This window comes from Chiloscyllium plagiosum, unplaced genomic scaffold (genome assembly GCF_037043375.1).
Source record: "Chiloscyllium plagiosum isolate Xiang-an unplaced genomic scaffold, Cpla_swu_hap1 HiC_scaffold_13, whole genome shotgun sequence".
Taxonomy (NCBI): domain Eukaryota; kingdom Metazoa; phylum Chordata; class Chondrichthyes; order Orectolobiformes; family Hemiscylliidae; genus Chiloscyllium; species Chiloscyllium plagiosum.
Window position 1 is genome coordinate 64,055,256 of NW_028270151.1, and position 18,659 is coordinate 64,073,914.

At 39.9% G+C, this 18,659-nt stretch overlaps 2 long non-coding RNA genes across 2 annotated transcripts in view; both read left to right on the forward strand.

Moving 5' to 3' along the window:
* LOC148148328 (uncharacterized) overlaps positions 1–18,659 on the forward strand; it is a 120,368-nt gene that overhangs the window by 83,449 nt on the left and 18,260 nt on the right. The window lies entirely within an intron of this gene.
* On the forward strand, positions 3,671–16,569 carry LOC148148329 (uncharacterized). The gene is made up of 3 exons (XR_015759039.1): positions 3,671–3,772; positions 10,523–10,631; positions 16,123–16,569. It is a non-coding gene; the product is annotated as an uncharacterized LOC148148329 (long non-coding RNA).

An 18,659-nucleotide genomic window follows, 5' to 3' on the forward strand; every position in this document is an offset into this window, starting at 1 on the left:
GGACTGTTGGACTGTCAATCCAGCGATCCAGAAACCCAAAGGGCCAGGGTTTGAATCTCATCTGTTGAATTCAATTAAAAAAGGCAAAGTTTGGAATTAAGAGTCTAATGATGACTGTTGATCCATTCTCGGTTGTTGGAAAAAGCCATCTGGTTCACCAATGTCCCTTAGGGAAGGAAATTGGTGTCCTTACCTGGTCTGGCCGACATGTGATTTCAAACCCACAGCAACGTAGTTGACTCTTAACTGCCCTCTAGGCAATGAATGCTGACCTAGCCAGCAATGCCCTCATCCTATGAATGATTTCTAAAAAATCCATGAAGTGGGCAATGGTCAGTCTTGTGGGACCAGAAACAGACATCAAGGGAATCACATGTCATCAGTTGGGGAGCTGCAATGGCAGGGTCTGACCAGTCATATACAGTCACCCAATTCTAATAGGTGCAAACTAGATGCGGACTGAAAAGCTAATAAACGTCTTGCTGCTTGTGGGGCCTTACTGTGAGCAGATTGGCTGTTCCCGTTCTTAAAATGCACCAATGAATATACCTCTTTGACACTTATTGACTCTGAAACACTTTAGAACACCTTGTGATTTATGTTAGCGCTATATAAATAAAGTACTTTCATCTATCTTTCTTCATGCCACCCTGGTCAGTATCTGAAACCAGGCCTAAGAGAACCAGGTACAGATACATATAGGGTGTGTGTAAAGATTCGACAAGTTGGAGCTGATGTTAGAGACAAGTGGCCTTCTTCTGTGCTGTGGGATTACAAACACAGAGCGCCAGAATAATTGATTCAGTCCTGATTTCAAATCAGTGTACTGCACTTATTGCTGGAGGGCCTCTCACGACGCATATTTCTCAGAGCTGTGCAAATGAAAATGTTCTCTGTATGTTCTGTCCCATTCTGTTGGGTTATTTATCACTAAATAGTTTTATTGAAATCAGAGAACACAGTCTATGCAGGTTTCAGTAAGGCATCTGGTTAAAAGTGTGTTATCTGACCATTGCATTAAATTCACAGCTTATTTTTGCAAAAAAGATAAACTGGTTTCCTTCAAGTTTGTAATAGGTTTTGACCACAGAGAAGAGAGGGACAGACCTGTCCTGAGCTGGGAAAGAGCTGAACACTTCTCCCACTCTGTAACCTGTTCTCAGCTCCAAGCTGTTCAGTTATCTGAGAACCAAACATCGAGTTGATGGCAGGCAACAACATCTCTGCCATTGCTACCTGGTCACTTGACCAATCAATTTTTTGATGCCAGCAAAAACTACATCAAAGCATAGCTTTGGCTCCAAATAATTTGTAACCCAACCTGCAGTCATGGCTTGTTTCAATAGTTGTTTATACGATGCCTGCAATAAGTGTCAAGTTACTTGCTTTTCAAAACTTCAGTCACCCTTTCAAATACAGGGATTAAAAGAGCTCTTTCTTATTTCAGTTTTTTTTAAAACATCCAAAATAAAAAGACAAGACCCTTGCACTTAATTCACGATTATTGAATTTCTTGGAGGGAACGAATATAGGAAATTTTGAGGAAGAGAAAACTCTGTCCAGTTTAAATAGATGGACAGTTTTGCTGGCCTAGTGCTTGAGATGCTCTTTGAACTATTACTTTGTCATTGTTGCACCTATAACGTCAAGTGCAGAAACAGGAAAATCTATTGACAATTGTCTCACAGGGTAATGGGAGATTGAGCAGGAGTAGGAGAAGGCCAAACCCACAGTCAGACAGAACATGGCAGACACCAAGCAGAGCTGGAACGGGCAGCGGACGCACTAGCTTGGCTCAGATATTGAGTTCAAGCTGCCTGTCCTCAAGAAGAAGAAAACCCAGGTCAAGTTTGGCGATGACGCCATCTTCCTGGCTGCTTGCTGGAGCAGAAACACAGACGAAGTGAAGAAGCTTCTGGACAGTGGCTTGGACCTTAACTGTTCCAGTTTGGATGGGCTGACCACCCTGCACCAGTTCTTGTTTCTACTTACCTTCTGGGGAGAGCTCGGTTGTGGTGACATCAGCAGTGACTGTATCGACGAGGAAGGCGGACGGCGGTAGAAAAATGGCTTCATTGGGGTCTAGTGTGTGGCAGAGGCTGGTAAACTCAGAGCTGGACTCTGGTAAGCAACTGAGGAGGCTGGTGAACTTGGAGGTGGACTCTGGTAAACAATATCGAGGAGGCTGGTGAACCTGCAGTTCGACTCTGGTAGACAACATCGAGGAGGCTGGTGAACTTGGAGTTGGACTCTGGTGGACAGCATCGAGTAAGCTAGTGAACTTAGTGCTGGACTCTGGTGGACAGCATCGAGTAAGCTGGTGAACTTAGTGCTGGACTCTGGTAAACAACGTCGAGGAGGCTAGTGAACTTGGCACAGGACTCTGGTAAACAACTTTGAGGAGGCTGGTGAACTTGGAGCAGGATTCTGGCGGACAGCAGCGAGGATGTGGCTGGCAAAAGATTGGGTATGGGATCCAGCTATATCAGCAGAGGTGGTATTCACAAGGTAGGCCCTATGGTGAAAAATGGTGTCTGAGGTGTGGCGACTTTGATGTTGGTTGGAACCAGTACTGGTGGTGCAAAGGTTATGGTCTCACTTTAAGCTACATCTTTTTAAAATTATTCTTAAACTGACACTGGAGTCATGGCAACAGTAGAATTTTCTTACTATATTTTTCTGTAAAATACAGGTGACAATAAAACCATTCATTCAAAAATCATTCATTCATTCAATATATCCTTCTTCCAACAACTGCAAAGGAAATATTTGAGTATAAGAGCTTACTTTTCAGATTGCTTCAGAATTAAGATTCAGTATCAACAATATCAGATTTTAACGCATCAGAGTCTACTAAGGTTACGGTCACAGAAAGTTCCTAATATTCGCACAACAGAATAACAGTTGCAGAATCTGAAGAACAAATTATGTTCAACACAATTTGAGTTTCTGCAATCCTTTTATGATTTAAAAACATGAGTTTAGAATGTTTCCAGGCCTAGAAAATGTCCCTCAGAATAAATTAATAACCAATGCAAATTTTCCACTATTTGCATTAATTTGCAGGCTGCCAGAGTCTCCAAAAATTAGGTAAGTGAGAACAATAAAAGATGTGTTTGGGATGGCTTTTAATTATTCTTTTTAAATAAAAACTAAGAAACTAACTGCTCTACCTAAAGTCATTTTCAGCTTCTCCATAAGGGGTAGTTTGACTGACTCATTCAATAAGTTTTGAAATCCTGCTATTAGTTTCACTGACCCTCCTTGCTGGTGTTATCTGAAAATCTAACCACATTTTGTTTCAGAATCCCATTCATTTATGTAAATTAGGAGCAGTATCACTCATACTTCCTCTCACTTCAATGTAACTCCTCTAACAAATATTTGTTATTTCCTACAATTCAAGCCAGTTTCTTATCGATGCCAACGTTTATCCCAAATTCCCAAGGCTTTGTGTTTAATTAATAGTCATTTGTGCGGAACCTTATCAAAAGCCTTTTGCAAGTACAGTATGTACTTTCCACAGTTCATTTGAATTGTCACTTCCTCAAAGAAATCAAAAAGTATGGCAGCAGATTCGTCAATTTGTTATTGTGTTTAATTGTTTGCCAGGCTATTACTGCATAGATCCTCTTCAAATTTACAGTTGATAATTGAAGGAACTCTACCTATACAGTCATTAATGTTGGTATCATCATTCTTCTAGACTATGGAAAGGATATAAGCCTACTTCTGAAATGGCACAAACCATCTTTGCTTGTTAAACTCTGTGGTAAGTTCAATGGGCAATTAATGTGTAAAATCAGCAAGTTCTTAAAAATAAAGGAGGGACATATAAGGGGAAGGGTGGTGTCATGATCCAAGAGTAAGAAACTATTCACGTAAAGCACGTGACAGTACATCAGAATCGACCAGCAAATTCTAAAGATTCACACCACTAGTTTAACTCTATGCTGAACTTGCTGACTAATTTTCTTTTTTTATTTGCCAATTAGATATAGGCATCACTGACAAGTTCAGCATTTATTGCTCATCCCTCATTGTCCTTGAGTAGATGGGTACTGAGCTGGTTTCTTGAATTGTTGCAGTTCAGTGGTTTAGAATTGTTCATATTGATGTTAGGAAAGGGCTTCCAGATTTTGACCTCGCTACTGTGAAGGAGCAGTGATAGATTTCAAACAACGGATGGTGTGTTATTTGGAAGGGTAGTTGTACATCATGCCGTTCCAATGACTCTGCTGTACATTAATAACAGCATGCATCATTAACATGTTTATTATTAAGGGTACGCAATGCTATCATGGCAATGTCATTGGACTAATAATCTAGAACCGCAGGCTAATGTTCTAGGGACATGGATTTGAAGGGATGACATTTGAATTTGATTAAGAAGTTCTAGAACTAAACTTTAGTCTAATGGCAACTATCTAACCATTGTCAAAACCTGCGGATGCTGTAAATCAAAAACAAAAACAGAAATTGCTGGAAAAGCTCAGCAGATCTGGTAGCATCTGTGGAGAGAAATCGGAGTTAACTTCATAGGTTGAGTGAGGAAGGGTCTCTTCTGAGGAAGAGTCACTCAACCTGATTTCTCTACACATTGTCAATTAATGTAAAAGCCCAGCTGGATCCTATGGAAAGAAACTTGCTTCCCTTGCTTGGTCTAGCCTGATTCAGATTCACAGCAATATGATCGACTCTTAGCTGACCTTGGAAATGGCCAAACAAATCAATACATACAAGGAGAATTGGGAATGGACAACAGATGTTGGCCTTGCCAGTGCTATCCATATCCCACATGAGAATAACATAAAACTTACAGAAATTCTGAATGAACATCTCTGTCTTTGACTTGTTGACTTTAGAAATGAACAGCCGTGGTGGAAAACGAATATTCTGATGAAGGATAATCATTGATCTAAAAAATCAACTTCTCTTTACAGATATCACTTAAGCTCATGATAATTTTCAACATCTTTTGCTTTTTAAGATTAGATTCCCTACAGTACAGAAACAGGCCATTTGGCCCAACAAGTCCACACCTACCCTCCGAAGAGTAACCTACCCAGACCCATTCCCCTATGCTATATTTACACCTGACCAATGCACCTAACACTATTTAGCAATTTAGCATGACCAATTCACCCGACCTGCACATCTTTGGATTGTGCGAGGAAACTGGAGCACCCAGAGGAAACCCATGCAGATACAGGGAGAATGTGCAAACTCCACACAGACAGGCACCAGAGATAGGAATTGAACCTGGATCCCTGGCGATGTAAGGCATCAGTGCTAACCACTGAGCCACCATACCACCCATTTCTTATTTAAAAAATTGGGAGAAGTAGAGCTTAACACAGTCATGGTTGAAAACACAATAACCTGGGTTTGAACTGGAAACAGCAATAGTCTGCGGTATTGTGGACTGTGCTTGAGCTTAAAATGGGATTTTAAAAGATGGACAATACAAAAAAAAGAAGAGCATTGTTGACATTTTCTGTAGGATAACCTCTGTTGGATATTGTACAGTAGCTGTCAAGTTGCTGCAGTATGGGCATCTGGTAGAAAAAATATGAAAGTGAAAAACAATCCGCTATGTCACGCCCCAGAGAGAAACTTCCAAAATTGGACTTGAGGGTGATGTGATATTTGGTTAGAACAGTTGTTATATATTCGAGTATATGTATGGTATGGTGTACAGGATTTTGTATCACGCACTTCGCAATTCTGTGTCTGTGACATAACAGATCCCCTTAACAACATTTTCTTGCTGTTATATTGAGTATTTCAAGAGGTTTGGAGGGGATGTGAGGAAAAATGTTTTCACCCAGAGGTAGAACTCACTGTCTTTAAGAGTAGCAGAGGGAGAAACCTTCATAACTTTTAAAAAGTACATAGATGTGCTCTTGTGAGGCCAAACAATACGAGGCTATGAGCTAAATACTGGAAAATGGGATTAGAATGTTGCAGTGATTGTTTTTGACCAGTGCAGACTTGATTGGCCAATTGGTCTTTTCTGTGTTGTAAACCTTTATGACACTAAATTTTTGATTAAGTCTGTGATGTGTTCACCCATTCCAAAGCATGTCCTTCTGAGGTGTATTACTGTCCTCTTCACAGTTTACAATACTTCCACATTTTGTATTATCTGCCAATTTGTTAATTATCCCCTATACACACAAGTCTAGATCATTAATATAGATCAAGAAAAGCAGTTTTCATAGTACCAGTTCCTGGGAAGCCTGCTGTATACATTTATCAAGTTTGAAAAGCAAATATTCACTGCCACACTCTGTTCTGTATCTCTTAACTAACTTGCATGCTATTACCATCCCTGATATTTGATAAATTTTTCTAGCAATGTGGTACTTTATTCAAACACATTTTTGCAACATCACAGCGACTAACGACCTTACTCTCCTCAACCCTTTTTGTTACCTGATCGAAAGGCCCAACCTAGTTAGTTCAATGCCATTTTCCTTGAACAACTTTTTGAAACCATATGTGTTCAACCACATGTTAATCTTTTCCTGGATTGCAGTTTCTAAATGCTTTCTTGCTACGTAGCCTGTCATCACTGGGATTATCTTTACAACCTTTTTTTTAACCAAGAATGTAACATTTCAAATTCTCCAGTCCAGTGGGACAATATTTAAGTCTAAAGGGGATTTGAAAATTGTGACCAATGGTTCTGCAATTTCCTATCTTACTTCAGTCAATGTCATTGCATGCTGGTGACTAATCGACATTAAGTACAGCCAACACTCTGGTGACTAATCAACCTTAAGTTTAGACAACCTTTCTAAGACCTCCATTTAATTGTCTTTTAGCACATGTAATGTCTCATATACCTTCTCTTTCACAATAATTATGCTCCTTGCTAAATCCAGATGCAAGGTACTTAGTTTGTATCTCATCTACATTAAAGTTCTGCTCAGCCATCCTCTTGGCCTACATGCATCAGTCCCCTCCTTGGAGTGTAAGCCATGCCACCCATCTTCTTGTTATTGTTTTACCATTTACCAATATATAAAATACTTTTAGGTTCCCCATTACGTTAGATGCCAATCTTTTCTCATAAGGAATGGGTTGGAATTCTTTGAAGACAGAATTACAGTTATCCCTAATACAAGCAAAAACAGTTGGAGACACTCAGCTGGTTGGCAACATCTGTTGTGAGAGAGAAACAGGGTTAAGTTTCAGTTTTAGCATGATTGTTCTTTGGTCCAATAGGTTTTAAGGTAATTTGTGAAAAACACCTAAGGAGGTTCTGAAAAGATATTGATAGGTTACGTGTGTAACAAAAATGCGCCAAATGAAGTATAAATGTGAAATTGTCCACATTGACAAAAAGAATAAAAAAGAAGCATATTATCTAAATGGAGAGATTTTGCAGAACTTGAAGCTACAGTGGAATCCAGGTGACCTCATGCATCAATCACAAAGGATGGCACAGTGCTGACTGGTTAGCACTGCTGCCTTACAGCACCAGGAACCCAGGTTTGATTCCAGTCTCAGGTTACTGTCTGTGTGGAGTGTGCCCATTCTCCCCGTGTCTGCGTGGGTTTCCTCCGGGTGCTCTGGTTTACTCCCACAATCCAAAGATGTGCAGGTCAGGTGAATTGGCCATGCTAAATTGTCCAAAGAGGGGTGTGTGGGTTGGGTGCATTAGTTAGGGGTTAAATATAGGGGAATGGGTCTGGATGGGTTAATCTTCGGAGGATTGGTGTGTACTTGTTGGGCTGAAGGGCCTGTTTCCACATGGTAGAGATTCTTTAAAAAAATAGAGTTAGTATGCAAATATGGCAAGTAATTAAGAAAGCTGATAGAAGTTTACCATTTATCACAAGGAGAATTGAATGCAAAAAGTGGGTAAGTAATGTTTCATCATTCAGGGCACTGATGAGACCACATCTGAAGTTCTGCACACTACACTGATCCCCTTATTAAAGAAAGAATGTAAATGAATTTGCAGGTTAGATAAGTTTACCAGACAAATACCTGGAATGGGCTGGGGTTCTGGTTTATGAGGAAAGTTTGCACAGGCTAGGCTTGTAACCACTGGAGTTTGGAAGAGTAAGAGGTGACTTGCTTCAAATATATAAGGTGTTGGAGGATTTTGACAGGTAGCCATAGAGAGGATGCTTCCTGTTATGGGAGAATCTAGAACTAGGATACACAGTTTAAAAACTAATGTTTGCCCAGGAGACAAATAGATCAAGGGGATAGAAGGTTATTATGAAGTGGTGGGAATGGTGGTTTGACCTTATAACCAACAAAGCCATGATCTTGTTGAATGGCAAAGCAAGCTTGAGGAGCAATATGCCTTCTGCTCCTTCTACATAGGTTTATATGTAAACTTCACACATGTGCGGTTGCTGCTGACAATTTTAATCAGATGCTGCTGAGCTATATGTAAAATTGGAAGATTTCTTGAGGGCTCCTGTAAATGGTTTTATGGCTTTATGTTATTAACACCTTTCTTGCAAAAATACTAGAGAAACAGCATGCTAGTGGGAGAGTAATTCTACCTCTGATTACAGTGTTCCTATCACTAACCTTACAGACAGTACCAACGCAACACAGGCTGGGAATGAACAAACAACAACTTGGTCTAAATGTCTATTCAAAATCATAAGAAATAGGAACAGGAGCAGGCCACTCGGCCATCAAGCCTGCTCCACCATTCAACAGGATGGTGGCTGATCCAACCTTCCTCACATCCACTTCCCTGCATTTTTCCTGTAACCCTTGATCCCCTTACTGATCAAAAATCTATCTATCTGAGCCTGAAGTATGCACAAGGACACTACCCCCACAGCTCTCCATGGTAAAGGTTTCCAAAGATGTGCATCCTCTGAAAGAAGAAACTCCTCCTCATCCTTAAATTGGTGCCTCTTAATCTAAGACTATGCCCTCTGGTCCTAGGTTATCTCTTGAGGGGAAACGTCCACTTAACATGTACCCTGTCATACCCGTTAAAAATCTTACATGTTTCAATGAGATCACCTTTAATTCTTCTAAATTCCAGTGAGAAGAGCCCCAAACTGTTCAGCCTTTGCTTATTAGACAATCCCTCTATATTGGGGATCAACTGAGTGAACCTTCTCTGAATTGCCTCCAGTGAAATTAAGTCTTTCCTTAAATAAAAGGACTAAAACTGCTCACGATACTCCAGAAAGGGTCTCATCAGCACTTTATACAGTTGCAGTAAGATTTTCCTACTCTTCTCCTTCAAATCCCTTGAAATAAAGGCTAATATTCATTAGCCTTCCTGATTACCCCCAGCACCAATGTGCTAGCTTTCTGAGATTCATGTACAAGTAACTCCAATTCCTTTTGCATTGTAGTTTTTCTCCTTTTAAATAATATTATATTCTTTTGTTCTCTGTTCCAAAATGAGCAACTTCACATTTTCCCATAGCATACTCCATTTGCCAACTTTTTGCCCACTTAGTTAACATATCAGTATCTTTCTGTAAACTGTATCCCTCTCACAGTCTGCCTTTCTTGTGTCATCTACAAATTTCACAACAGTATTACTACAATATTAAGATAAGAAAATTCACTGAGCCCCATTGTGAAAAGGACTACCTTTCCACTTTCTGACCACATTCTCTTTCTTAATTTTATTTTTGTACAAACTGAGCCAATTCACGGCAAAAGAATTTGTGTTGTTGATTGTTTTATTTCAAATTTCCAGCACTTGTAACTTTTCTTTTTAAGTCCTTTTCCAATTATTGTTTCCAACAGTTTGTGATGATTACTGCAGAGTGAAACCAGGCATTACATAGAGGTCACTTCCTCTGAAATCCCCATACTTTGTTCAAACAACTGTTACAACTAAATTAGCAAGCATTCCAGATATTTATATTTATAAAAGCCAACAAAAAGCCTCAGTCTGCAGCTGAGTTTCATTGACTGTTTCAAAGGCTAACAGATTGAAATTTGCTCAAACTATTTTGTAGATTTGTTTACTAGATTTTACCTTCAACACCTAAGCTTTCTTTTTTCTCTCTCTCTAATTGATGTTGCACGTACATATTTTATACACAGAACCTAAATTAACACCGGCTGGGGAAGTACTGGGGCTATTTACATATGAGTGGGTTAAACCCTTCAAGTATTGTGTAGGCCAGATCAGTCAGCTCTAGGGCAATCTGCAGAAAAGCACCATTCTTCCAGACCTTTCAGTCTAAATTATTTTCACCTCTCTTGATACCCACTTAATTCAGGTTCATTTATCTTGTACCCATGATGTCCAAATAAACACCATCTGGAAAAATGACCAAGCACCCACTTATATAGTCATTTATATCTTTGCCTGTACTAACAATTTCTGTTTCTATGAAAAGAACTATTCCAACAAAAGCTTAAATAAAATATCCAAATTTCTGAAGAACGCAAATAAATATCTTAATGCCATTGTGTTATGTTATTCGCATATCAGTCAAAATGAATAGTACGAACATTCTTTCAGTTAGTTTACTTATTACTGACTGTTGATACTTATTTTGTCCAGAATTGCTCAACTAAACGTAAGTTAGCAAAGCAGAATACCTTGGATGTGGGAAATCTGAAACAAAAACAGAAAATGCTGGGAATAATCAGCAGGTCAGATGGCATTAACGGTGAGCAAAACAGAATTAATGTTTCAGTTTGGTGAATTTCCATTAGATTTTATTGTTCAATTTCAGTGGGACTTGACAAGGATCAAAGCCCTATACTAAAATGGAGGAGGTTTAACTCTAAAGTATGGATGGCACTATATTAGAGATTATGCAGCTGTGTTTCTTCCATCCCACAGAGCAGCTGCATATCTTTTGTTGGGGATTAGCATAGAATAGAACAGAATAGCAAATGATTGTCACTTGTATAAGTGATTGTCACTTGTATCTTTTCACAATTTTTTTTACATTTTTCACCAAAAAGTGTGTAATTCACCATTAACATAATCAAATGTGAGGTATTTCATTTTTTCAGAAAAGCATGCATTACTTGGGAAATAAAAAAATTACATCGATAGTGCAGCAGAAAAATCTGGAAATACAAATGCACAAATCACTTAAAGTTGTGATGCAGAACAAAAAAGCCATAACAAAAGCAAAAGACACACCATGGTTCTTTTATACAGTGATTCAATTGCTTCTTTATTAGTTAGATCACACTTGGAGTGCTGTGTATAATTCCAATAATCATATAGTAAAAAGGATATAGAATCACTTGTGTATGAGCTTCAGGAGAGAGAAACAACCTTCTGATGCTTTCATAGAATTGCAGTAAGTATAGGTACCATGGTGTGGACAGGGGTAGGAGGGAGAGTCTTGAGTGCACATGAATATAAGTACACGAAGAAGATAGTCCTTATTTAACTTAATTCTAAGGTCAGAGCTGACATACTACAGTTACCATGTATAGTAATATCTAGTATTTATGTATAATAAATCGAGTTACTTTGATGTGTTTAAGCCTGAAGACTGTTCTTGACTTTATCTTCCCCTCTATCAGACTGCGACCATCTCAAACTCAGTGTGGCATCAAAGCACGCAATAAAAGACAGTGGCAACTGCAATGTATGTTTTGGGGCAGCAGTGAGGATCAAGAAACAGATGTGAGATGATCTGGAGAAGAATTTACAAAACAAATTTTCAAAAGTTTAAGATGAGCTAAAAGCTAGAATAACCACAGAGTTAAACAGATGCTGTGGAAAAAAAAACATCTTTGAAGTGAAACTTCTCCATTACACCCACCAGAACATTAAGTCTGAAAAAAGTCTTTATCAGCCAATAATAAAGGAAACAGGTCTTTAAAAGCAAGGAGAACAATAATAGTTTACTAATAGCTGGGGGAATAATCCATATTGAGTACCTGTAAAAAGAGCCCAATTTTTGGAGCCCAGAGCACATTTGATCTCTTACCGGAAACAGCAAAAACATTTTATTTTCACTAGAGCAATTAAGTTGAAGAGCGCAACTAAGACATCTAACAGTGAGTGAGCAAATTTATGAACTATTTACTCAACCCCACAGAAAAAAGCAACACATTACTCTTCAGGTACAGGCCAAAAAAAAAATCAAAAGTAAAATCAAAGTATTAAAGCAGTACCTGTAAAGTTCATGAAACCTTCATTATTTGTATGGTTTGAATAGCAAATGTAGGTTTTATTTGGCAACTAAGATGCTTTATCAATCTTATTCATTAAAATATGAAAAAGTGAAGCACCAATTTGAATATGGAGCAAAAAATATCTTGGACACAGAAATACAAATCAAAATAAGTAAATGATGTCATGAAAGCAACTTTTGATACAATCAAGAAAACTTTGAATCTAACGAGTGAAGCCATTTTGAGAAAGTTCTATCCACATTTCTTTGGGAATTTTTGCAGCCACCTTGGAAAAGGAATATTTTCATTCATTGCTATGAAGATGTCATACTGGTAAAGGACAAGCAAACTTTACATTGAAAACAGCATGTAAAAACGCTTTCAATTTTAGTACTAAAACAACATAAAAAACTCACAACTTTAATTAAGCAAGAATACAATACAGCATAAAAATTGTTGCAGAACAAGGAGATCAAACTCCTCACAGTATTCTTCAAAATCAAGAGAATAATCAACAATTTCAAGCATTGATCAACAATCAAACAATGCCACAAACTTCACTGACACACTGAAAAATTGAAGCTATCAGACTCAATTGATAGGTCAGCTGATTTACAGATGAGGAAAGTCCAATTCCTTAGAGTTCCAACATACAGAGCAGGTTAGCACATCCTTTACTTCATGGAAAGAACATCAGAGCATACCTTACACAGGTAACAGATCAATGAGAAATATATTACATTTGACAACCTAATACCAGCAGTTGATCAATATTTAATTACAAGAACAAACTGGATACTGTGACAAAGAGATCATGCTTCAATAATAGATATCAACTTCCAAGAAAGTCTGTAGATTGTACATAGGCAATATTACTAAAGACTTGTGTTCCACTACTTACTGCTCCCCTAGCCAAGCTTTTCTGGTACAGTTATAACACTGACAATTGCCCAGGTAATAAGCGAGTCACTGCAGGAGGAGACTCCTCAAATATCTCCATCGTTAATGAAGAAGTAGTCAGGCACATCTGTGCAAAAGATAAGGCTGAAGGATTTGCAGCAACCTTTAGCCAAAAGTGCCAAGAATAACCTACTCGGCCTCCACCAAAGATCCCTAGCATCACAGAGGCCAGCCAATTTAATTCAGTCCATGTGATATCAAGAAATGGGTTTGAAAATTCATGTAATAGTACTGAAGGCTCATGCTCCAGAACTTGCTGGAGCCAAGTTGTTCCAGCATAGTTACAACACTGGCATCTACGCAACAATGTGGAAAATTGCCGAGGTACATTCTGTATACAAAATGTAGGACGTATCCAATCCAGCCAATTACCTCCCATCGGTTATGGATGGTGTCATAAACAGTGCTATCAATTAGCACCTGCTCAGCAATAACTTGCTCAGTGACACTCAGTTTGGGTTCCACAGGGCCACTCAGCTCCTGACCTCATTACAATCTTAGTTCAAACATGGACAAAAAAGCTGAATTCCACAGGTGAGATGAAAGTGACAGCCCTTGAACACAAGGTTGCATTCGACCAAGTGCGGCACCAAGGAGCCCAAGCTGGAGATCAGACATCTCAGCTCCAGGCCATCTCTGCAGGGGTTCCTCAGGTTAGTGTCCAAGGCTGAACCATCTTCAGCAGCTTCGACAATAACCTTCCCTCCATCATAGGGTCAGAAGTGGGGATGCTCGCCTATGCTTGCACAATGTTCAGCACCATTCACAGCTCCTCAGATACTGAAGCAGTCTGTGTTCAAGTGCAACAAGATTGGAACAATATTCAGGTTTAGGCTGGCAAGTGACAAGTAACATTCATGCCACACAATGGCCAAGCTTTTACTATCACCAATAAGTTCCTGTTGCCCTGCTACAGGAAGGATATTATTAAATTGGAGAGCGCTCAGAAAAGATTTATCACAATCTTGCCAGGAATAGAAAATTTGAGCTATAAAGATAGGCTGGAACTTTTTCAGGGAAGTATAGGAGGTTGAAGGATTACCTTCCAGAGGTTTATAAAATCATAAGGTGAATAGCAAGAGCCTTTTCCCTTGAGTGTGGTACTTCAAAAGTAGCAGGCATATTTTTAAGGTGAGTGGAGAAAAGGACATTTATGGCAACTTTTTTTTTGTCCAGCAAGCGGTTCATATGTGGAATGAACTGCCAGAAGAAGTAATGGATGCAAGTACAATTACAAAATTAAAAGATATTTGGATAAGTCCATTAATAGGGAAGGTGTGGACGGATGTGGGCCAAACGTGGAACTAGTTTGGTTTGGAAATATGTTCGGCATGATCTAGTTGAACCAAAAGGTCTGTTTCCATGCTGTATGGCTCTATAAACACCACCCATTGATATTCAATGGTATTTCCATCAATGAATACTCTGCTACCAACATCCTGGGCATTAGCATTGATTAGAAACTCAACTGGACTCACCACATAAATGCATTGGCTAGAAATGCAGGTCAGAGGTTGGAATCTTGCAACGAGCAACTCATTTCCTGATTCCCCAAAGCCTGTCCACCATGTACAAAGCACAAGTCAGGAGTGTGATGGTATATTCCCTATTTGCCTGGATGGGTGCAGCTCCAACAATACTTTAGAAGCTTGACACCATCCTTGACAAAGTAGCCCCTTTGATTTGCACACATTCACAAACACCGAACTCCCTCCACTACCAACACTAGTGTGAACATTAGTGTGAACAGTCTACAAGTTACACTGCAGCATCCATCAATGATCCTTATGCAGCACCTTCCAAACCACAATTACTTCCATTTAGAAGGACAACTGCAGCATTTACGTGGGAACACCCACCAGCTGCAAGTAACCCTCCACGCCACTTATCATCCTGACTGGGAAATATATCATCATTCCTTCAGTGTCACTGGATCAAAATCCTGAAATTCCCTGCCTCACGGCATTGTGGATCTACAGGAAAAAGGCAACTCACCAGCACCTTCTCAAAGGCAATGAGGAATGCGCAATATATGGTGACTAAGCAATGACACTCACATCCCATAAAGGAATGAAAAAAACGGACATTAATGAAGCATGCAGGAATGGAAGGTTACAAAAAGAGCTAATTTTCAACAGAATTGTCACTGGTCTCTTAGAAATTATTGGATTTCTTCAATCAAAAGAGGATCTAACTCTAGAAAATGCAGTCAAAATAGTAGTAGATATAGAATCTAGAAAATGGTTCAAGAAACATTATGAAGCAAAAGTTCCATTTAATGCAGAATATTCTACAGACACAATAAAATGTCTAACCAGAGAACATAAACTTCTCTGCCATCCAAGGAACTGCGTGTGACAACAGTAAAATGAAATCCTAAACAATGTGATATACAGTCTCCTATCGCAGGGATGGTTCCAAAACCCCACAGCCTTCTGCCAACAAGCTAATCATTGTGTCAGAAGAGGTCACTTTTTGAATACATGCTGCAGTCTTCAGTCCAATCAAGATGGGCCACTGTTGGTCAGGGAGTTCTAGTACCATTGTCATGGGACTTGTCCATGGTCAGTTGTACATTCAGGCAAGTTATGGTGAGGATTGTCAGATCGACTGTGATCTCATCGAATGGCAGAGGAAACTCGATGGGCTGAATAATGTATTTCTGAATCTATGTCTTCTGTTTTTATCTCTCTGGCTGCTGTTTGGGGTATGGACAGCAGTCACCAACATCTCAGGACATGCTCCGTGGTCAGTGACCATCTGAACATCCCCTTCTATGGACATCTGTATCATATACACACCAGCCTCATTGCACCCTCATGCCATCTCTGTTATCCACTTCACAATATTGGTATAATTCAAGGCTGTATTTTTGGTGTGCATCATTACGTATCACTGTAATGCTGCTGCCAGAACACTTTGTAAGCAGGGGTGGGCCAGGACCATATGGATTAGACCAGTGTGCATCTTAGAGCTCCTCATTTATTCTCCAAGTGCTCACTCCCTTTGTGCCTGCTTCAGTCTCACAACATCAATGCTTTCCTCGTCTTTTTACAGATTGCCTTCTCAGCCAGAGCTTAAAGACCAACAGCATATCCTGAAGAGCAGTTCCTGCCTACTAATGCTGGACCTAGTGCAAGGCTGGGCTTTAAAACTGATGTCAAAACCAGGAATTCTAAGGCTTCTTGGCAGTGATGAGTACTGCCTCTGGCAAGGGGAAAGCATAGCATAACGGGGGCACCATAGAGGCATGCAGCATAACTTATGAAGTGAGTTTCACAAAATAGCATGAAAAATCTCATCCGGACTCTCTGAGAGAAACCCTCCATGTAACCCACTAAAACAGACAGCTGATTTTGGTATAATTCAGCCCTACATTTTGCATCTGTAGATGTTCCATATAGAACAGAAAATCTGGGATGGTTTTTGTGATTTTGTTCCCTTATACACTGCGTTAAACTAAACTAGTCTAAAATGTGAGAAGCTATTTTAATTTAAAATAGTGGCTTAATATATATTTCACTGAATCAATCTGAAAGTTCTTTGTTAACTAAAGAAGAGAAAATGCATGTGCTGCTCCATCACAAATGATCCTCAGGGAGTTAAGTGCATTACTTTATATACTTACTCGCAGGGATAAGGAACACAACTTTAAAAACTATGGTATGTGAATCTTCTGGAGGGAGTGGCACTTCCATTGTATCTAAAGCTTTTATATAAATTAAAGCTGTGTTAACATGGATTACAGGAGGCTAGAGTCTGTGTGCTGGCTCCATACCAATGAATCCTTTGTTCTGAGGAGAGATTCTTAGGCCAAATTTCTCATAGTGTAAGCGTTGTGAGCTGGCTTATGTATGGGAATCTCACTGAATCTATTTTAGGTGTTGATATAAAACCAACATTAGAGAAACACAATAAGATCAAAATTGTATTTATAGCTGTGAAACCCAGTGACCCAGGTAACAAAAAAGAAAGTAAGACTTAGATTTATATAACATTTTGCACAACCTTAGGGGGTCCCAAAGCAATTTATTGCCAATGAAGTGCTCTCAAAGCAGTCACTATTATAGTACAAGGAAATCAACAGCCAATATGTGCAAAGCAAGCTTCCTCCAAAAGCAATGTGATAACCATCAAATAATTTTGCTTTTCACAATGCTGACCAAGCGACAAATACTGGCCAGGACACCAGAGATACCTCACTTGTTCTTTGAAGTAGAGTGAGAGAGTGGCTGTCTATGTGTGATTGAATGACAGTCATGTCAGTCATATAGGAGAAAGTGAGAATGGCAGATGTCGGAGAATCAGAGTCAAAAGGGGTAGCGGTGGAAAAGCACAGCAGGTCAGGCAACATCCAAGGAGCAGGAGAGTCAGCATTTCGGGCATAAACCTTTCATCAGCAAAGTGAAGGGAGAAGAGGGCTGGGAGATAAATAAGGGGGTGGGGGGTGAGGGTGGGTTGGGGGTAGGTAGGTGCGAAGGCAATAGGTGGATGCAGGTGGGGGATAATTGTGAAACGTCAGTGGAGAGGGTGGAGCAGGTAGGTGAGAAAGAAGACGGACAGGTAGGACAGGTCAAGAGGGCAGTGCTGAGTTGGATGGTTGGATCTGAGGGATGACCTTATAGAGGTTTATAAAATCATGTGGGGTATGGATATGGTAAATTGACAAGGTCTTTTCCCTGGGGTGGGGGAATCTAGAACTAGAGGGCGTAGGTTTAGGGTGAAAGGGGAAAATTTTTAAAGGGTACTAAGGGGCAATTTTTTCACACAGAGGGTGGTGCATGTATGGAATGAGCTGCCCGAGGAAGTGGCGGAGGCTGGTACAATTACAACATTTAAAAGGCATGGGTATGAATAGGAAGGATTTAGAGGGATATGGATCAAGTGTTGGCAAGTGGGATTAGATTGGGCTGGGATATCTGATGAATTGGACTGAAGGGTCTGTTTCCATACTGTACATATCTATGACTCTATGACTCTATCTGGGATGAGGTTGGTGAGGGAAGATTTGGAAACTCGTGAAGTCACTGTTAATGCTGTGTCATTGAAGTGTCCCAAAGTGGAAGATGAGGCATTCTTCCTCCGGTTGTGGGATGGCTTGGATTTAGTGGTGGAGGAGGCCCAGGATTTGCATGTCCTTGGGGGAGTGGGAGGGGACGTTGAAGTGGTTGGTCACAGGGAGGTGGGGTTGTTTGGTGTATATGTGTCCCAGAAATGTTCCCTGAAATGTTCCATACGTTAGCATTCTGTCTCCCCAATGTAGAGGAGACCACATTGAGAGTAATGGACACGGTAGATGAGGTGGGTGGATGTGCAGGAAAATCTCTGCCAGATGTGAAAAGGTCCTTTGGGTCCTTGTTTGGAGGTGAGGGGGGAGGTGTGAGCACAGGCTTTATGCCTCTTGTGGCGGCAAGAAATGGTGCTGTGTGAACCTAACAAGGGAGTCATGGAGATAAATGGTGTCTGCAGAATGCAGGTAGGGGTGGGGAGGGAAATATACCTTTGGTGGTGGGGTCTGATTATAGGTGGCAGAAATGGCATAGGATAATACACTGTATCCAGAGCTTGGTGAGGTGGAAGTTGAGAACCAGAGG